This window comes from Nerophis ophidion, linkage group LG09 (genome assembly GCF_033978795.1).
Source record: "Nerophis ophidion isolate RoL-2023_Sa linkage group LG09, RoL_Noph_v1.0, whole genome shotgun sequence".
NCBI classification, from domain to species: domain Eukaryota; kingdom Metazoa; phylum Chordata; class Actinopteri; order Syngnathiformes; family Syngnathidae; genus Nerophis; species Nerophis ophidion.
In genome coordinates, this window is record NC_084619.1 from 62,642,221 (window position 1) to 62,648,220 (window position 6,000).

Here is a 6,000-nt window from a genome sequence, read left to right on the forward strand (position 1 = left end):
TATAAAACATATGAATGAATTTAAATTAATTAATTCGACAATTAATATATTTTGAATGTAATAATTAATTCAGAATTATTTAAATAAAAAAATAATACATTTTATTAATTGACACTATAAAGGTATTTAAATTAATCAATTAATTATTTACATTTAATGGTGAAATATACTCTACATTATGTTCATCAGCAACAAGTTGGTGAAGCTACACACGCTCCAATTTCCAAAGATAGCGCCAAAAAAAATGTGTCAATTACGTCGCCAAGATCCCCCAAACGTCTCTTTGTCCAGCACGCGTTGTGTCGTCATGGAAACAACAAGCAGCTGCCCGGTGACACTGAGTCATAGTGTGCATAGTTTGTTGCAGGCTGACACACAAAGTTATCTTTAGCATCTTTTAGCGTTTAGTCACGCATGACCACAGCTGCGCTGATGGTCGCCGAGCAAGACTTGACACTTTCAAAATAAGCTACAAGCAGTCAAATAAATATCCTCCGAGTGAGTGAGCATAAAGTTGGGAAAACCTGGTGGAACTTGGACGTTTTGCAGGCGTGGCATCCGTACGCTCGCTGCACAGTGGTCGAAAATAAACAAAGCGGAGTCACTAACTTAGCATAGAGTCGCATTTCGCAGCTAATGGACACATTAGCACATTGTGGGAGAGCATATTTCAACAGTTAGAAGGTGTGCAGAGTGCAATACTGCAAAAAAACAACTGCTTTCCAAGTACAAAACCCAAATCAAGTAAAGTTGTCTAAATCGTGAATAAAAACAGAATACAATGATTTTCAAATCCTTTTCAACCTATATTCAACTGAATAGACTGCAAAGACAAGATATTTAATGATCCAACTTGAAAACTGTTATTTTTCGCAAATATTAGCTCATCTGGAATTTGATGCCTGCAGCATGTTTGAAAAGCTGGCACAAGTGGCAAAAAAGACTGAGAAAGTTGAGGTATCCTCACGTCAGGTTCAAACACTGATGACATCTATTGAAGCAGGCCTGGGCAATTATTTTGACTCGGGGGCCACATTTTGAGAAAAAAATGTGCCCGGGGGCCGGTATATCTATTTTTAGGAACACTAATACAAAACCTCACAATAATGTCTGATTGAATGCGAAAAACGTAATGACAGACCAACTTTAATAAAACAAAATGGAATTTAACATGTTTCTATGAAGGATAAAACACTGAATATTGAAAAAGTATGAATGTCACGCCCCCTTTCGATCTGTAACAAACAAGAAGCAAGGAGTCATGCAGGGACAGAGTTCAATTTGGCTCAATGAGGAGGCGAGTCTTTTGGGCCGTATTCTAGTTACAGATCCAAACGACGCTCTAAAAGTCCAGCCCGCTTGCTTCCTCTATTTGGGAGGTCCATGGTTACATCGCTGAAGCGGCCGCTGAGGGGAGGGGGTAATCTGGACAACTCCAGATAGACACAATATAAGATTATACAAGAAATGCAAATGTGTTGACGCCGGTGATATCGCCCTGTCTCTGCTCTGTCTGCGCCACGGCGGTGTTTGGCCTTGGCAATCAGCAGGGCGTTTCTGGACACAAGATACTGATACGAGACTGGCTTGCAATCTTTTGGATTGCCAGTTTTGCACAGACAAAGAAAAATACTACTTCAGCACAATTGATAATAACCACAGCAACGGCCCTTAAAGCATAAGAGTTGTGTGATAATATACACATAATTATTTAAACAGCTCATCAGACACTTATTTGGAACATACCACAGGCGAACAGGCTAACTGGGAACAGGTGGGTGCCATGATTGGGTATATATGCAGCTTCCACGAAATGTTCAGTCATTTACATACAAGGATGGGGAGTGGGTCACCACTTTGTGAACAAGTGCGTGAGCAAATTGTCCCAAGAGTTTAAGAACAACATTTCTCAAAAAGCTATTGCAAGGAATTTAGGGATTTCACCATCTATGGTCCGTAATTTCATCAAAAGGTTCATAGAATCTGGAGAAATCACTGCACGTAAGCGATGAGATTGCGGACCTTCGATCCCTCGGGCGGTACTGCATCAAAAAGCGAGAGCAGTGTGTAAAGGATATCACCACATGGGCTCAGGATCCTTTCGGAAAACCACTGTCAGTAACTACGGTTGGTCGCTGCATCTGTAAGTGCAAGTTAAAACTCTACTATGCAAAGCCACAGCCATTTGTCAACAACACCCAGAAACGCCGCCGGCTTCGCTGGGCCCAAGCTCAGCTAAGATGGACTGATGCAAAGTGGAAAAGTGTTCTGTGGTCTGACGAGTCCACATTTCAAATAGTATTTGGAAACTGTGGACGTCGTGTCCTCCGGAACAAAGAGGAAAAGAACCATCCGGATTGTCACAGGCGCAAAGTTCAAAAGCCATCATCTGTGATGGTATGGGGGTGTATTAGTAACTTACACATTTGTTAGGGCACCATTAATGCTGAAAGGTACATACAGGTTTTGGAGCAACATATGTTGTCATTCAAGCCACGTTATCATGGACGCCCCTGCTTATTTCAGCAAGACAAAGCCAAACCAGGTGTTACAACAGCATGGCTTCATAGTAAAAGAGTGCGGGTACTAGACTGGCCTGCCTGTAGTCCAGACCTGTCTCCTATTGAAAATGTGTGGCACATTGTAAAGCATAAAATACTACAACTGAGACTGTTGAACAACTTAAGATGTACATCATCGAATATAGATTGAAAATGATTTGCAAATCATTCTATTCTGTTTTTTTTTATTTACGATTTACGTAACGCGCCAACTTCACTGGTTTTGGGGTTTTGTACAAAAACATCTCGAGTATGAACAGGAATCGAGTAATTAATTAAGCTTTTCAGTCGCGCCAATGGAGCTTTGTAACACGAGGTCGCACAAAGGAGTCTTTGTTTGTCATCACAGTGCATTAAAGTCACACACACACAGTGCATTAAAGTCAAATACACACACTTTGAACAAACACACTCCCATGCAGCGATGACAACACACTGACTGTTTACTCACAAGCTGGCCTCGTCACGCTCCTAACGGGGAGCAAAACACAGCAAGTGTGCAACACTGCAACTAAATATACGGCATTTCTTCTCATCAACCACCAGAGCGTGACAAAAAACTACCAAAAATATAAAGAAATGTAGAAAAAATAAATAAATTCATGACTCAGAGCTGACTCATGCTTTGTCAGCATTATTGATGAGGACTATTGCATCATCATGACACAGCCTTTCACCCTCCTTCTGTCATTGACTACACCCCTAAATAAACACCATATGTACTGCTTATATCAGGGGTGTCCAAACTTTTTCCACTTAGGGTCACACACGGAAAAATTCAACCATGCGGGGGGCCGTTTTGATCATTTTCATTTTCAAACCACAACAAAAAATATGGATCCTTTTTTTTTTTAACCTTTACTCCCAGGGACCATAGAGGGTCTCTGTCATTAACATGTTAAAACTAAGTCAAATTATTATTTTCATTTTTATGTAACACTTACAGTAAATCTTTATATTAACTCCAGGTTGATATAAAGTTTAAAAAAAAAATATTTTATGCCTTTTCAGTCAAAGACAACTTTGTTTTTTATAGTAAAACTGAAATATGCAGTATTTCCCCCGTTGCCCAAAACATTCAGAAAGCAATGTTTGATCTGAATTAACTGGAGCCCTAAAAAGATCAATTATGCAGGATACCCATGATTTAAATGTATTATCATTTCTAAGTAATCACAGTGAAAAAATAAATAAAATCCCACTAAATATCTGTGGGATCCAAAAGGTCCCCCACTCATAAAGTGATACATTTTTATTATTATTTGTTTTACTTTCAACACTTAAGTTACGAGATCAACTTCAGATATATCTGTCGATTTTACATTTGAAGTATTATTTTGTTGGTTTTATGCTCTTTTGTCAAAGAAAACACTGTTTTTATATGGCAACCACACAATATAAGCACATATTTTCCACATAAAACATTATAAAGTGAAATATTTGTGGTAATTGGAGCCTTGAAATAGGTCAATAATTCATTCTAATTATTTTTTTTAAACTTTTTTTTTTAGCATTGGCAATAAGAGCAAAATAAAGAAAGACAAAGGAAAAACAAACAGCCTGCATGGCAGCTTTGTGTCAACATTGCAACTTTTCCCCGTTAGAGTTCACCTCATTCTACTTTTTTTTAGTGTTTTTCATATTTATTTTTGCAATAGCATTTCCAGAATGTGTGGCGGGCCACTAAACAATTAGCTGCGGGCCGCAAATGGCCCCCGGGCCGCACTTTGGGCACCCCTGGCTTACATGCTAAGAGTTCCTTTATTTAGCAATTAAAGCCCTCAAAGATCAATAATGCAGGACACCATTGATTATAATTATTTAATATTTTTGAGCAATCACAGTGAAAAGTTCATTAAAATCCTACTAAATATATTTGAAATCTGAATCCACTCATAAAGTGATACATTTTTATTAGTTAAAAAAAAAAAAACTTTTAACACTTAAATTTTAAGATCAACTTCCTATATATCTGTCGATTTTAAGTTTGAACTATTATTTGGTTTGTTTTATGCTCTTTTGTCAAAACTTTGATGTTTTTATATGGCAACCTCACAACATATGCAATATTTTTTCCACATAAAACATTTTAAAGTGATAATTTTTAAGTAATAATTCATTATAACAGATTTTTTTTGTCCTTTTTTTTTGAGGAATGGAAAAAAAAAAATAAAGACAAAAGGAACAAAAAAACTGCCTGCATGGCAGCTTTGTGTCAACATTGCCACTTTGTCTCATTAGATTTCATCTCATTCCACTTTTTTTAAATGTTTATTTTTTATTTTTGCAACACTATCAATTTTGCAATTTTTGCAGAATGTGTGGCGGGTGGGTAAACGATTAGCTGCGGGCCGCAAATGGCCCCCGGGCCGCACTTTGGACACCCGTGGCCTATTGCATTCTATTTTAGTTACTTTGAATTTACAACACCCTGCTGCTCTTTAAAACAGTTTTTGTACTTACTTTGATTCTTATTTCTCAACTGTTTGTAAATGTTGAAATTTATAAATAAAGGTTTATAATGAATGTGAGTGTGAATGTTGTCTGTCTATCTGTGTTGGCCCTGCAATGAGTTTGCGACTTGTCCAGGGTGTACGCTGCCTTCCGCCCGATTGTAGTTGAGATAGGCGCCAGCGCCCCCCGCGTCCCCAAAAGGGAATAAGAAAATGGATGGATGGATGGGTTTATACAAAATAAAAAATAAAAATAAAATAATAATAAATAAAAAAATCTCTGCGCCTCCTCACTGCACCTGTAGATGGCGTGCTGAAGCGCCTCCTGCTGGACATTGCAGGCACTGCTGCTCCAGTCCGATAATATTACGCAAATAAATATTTAATAACCGCAAAGTAAACAATTATTTCTGTCATGTCCCTTTATAGTCTTTAAAAATGTACGGACAGTCGTTTTTCTGTAGTTTTCTAAATTTACTTCAGTGGTTTCCTTGCTTAACTTCCGGTGTCGATAACAAGGGCAATCGCGATGGCCAGTGTTGCTATGGTTACGTTGACTTTTGTACGTTTTCAGACACAACGTTAAATACTTTTCTGTACCTATGTGTATATTAACTTTGAAAATAACCATTGTTGTTTACATTTGAAACAAAGTCAATAATATAGTTTTTTTTTAAATCAATATCTGGTTGTTACCATTTAGTGGTAAATTGTACAGAATATGTACTGAACTGTGCAATCTACTAATAAAAGTTTCAATCTATCAATCAATGGTTTCCCAATTGCTTAACTTTCGGTATCGATAACGAGGGCAATCGTGATTGCCAGCGTTGTTATGCTTACGTTGACTTTTGTACGCTTTTAGACACAACGTTGAATACTATTCTGTACCTATGTGTATATTAACTTTAAAAATAACTATTGTTGTTTACATTTGGAACAAAGTCAATAATATTGTGTTTTTTTAATCAGGCACCTGAGGAGTC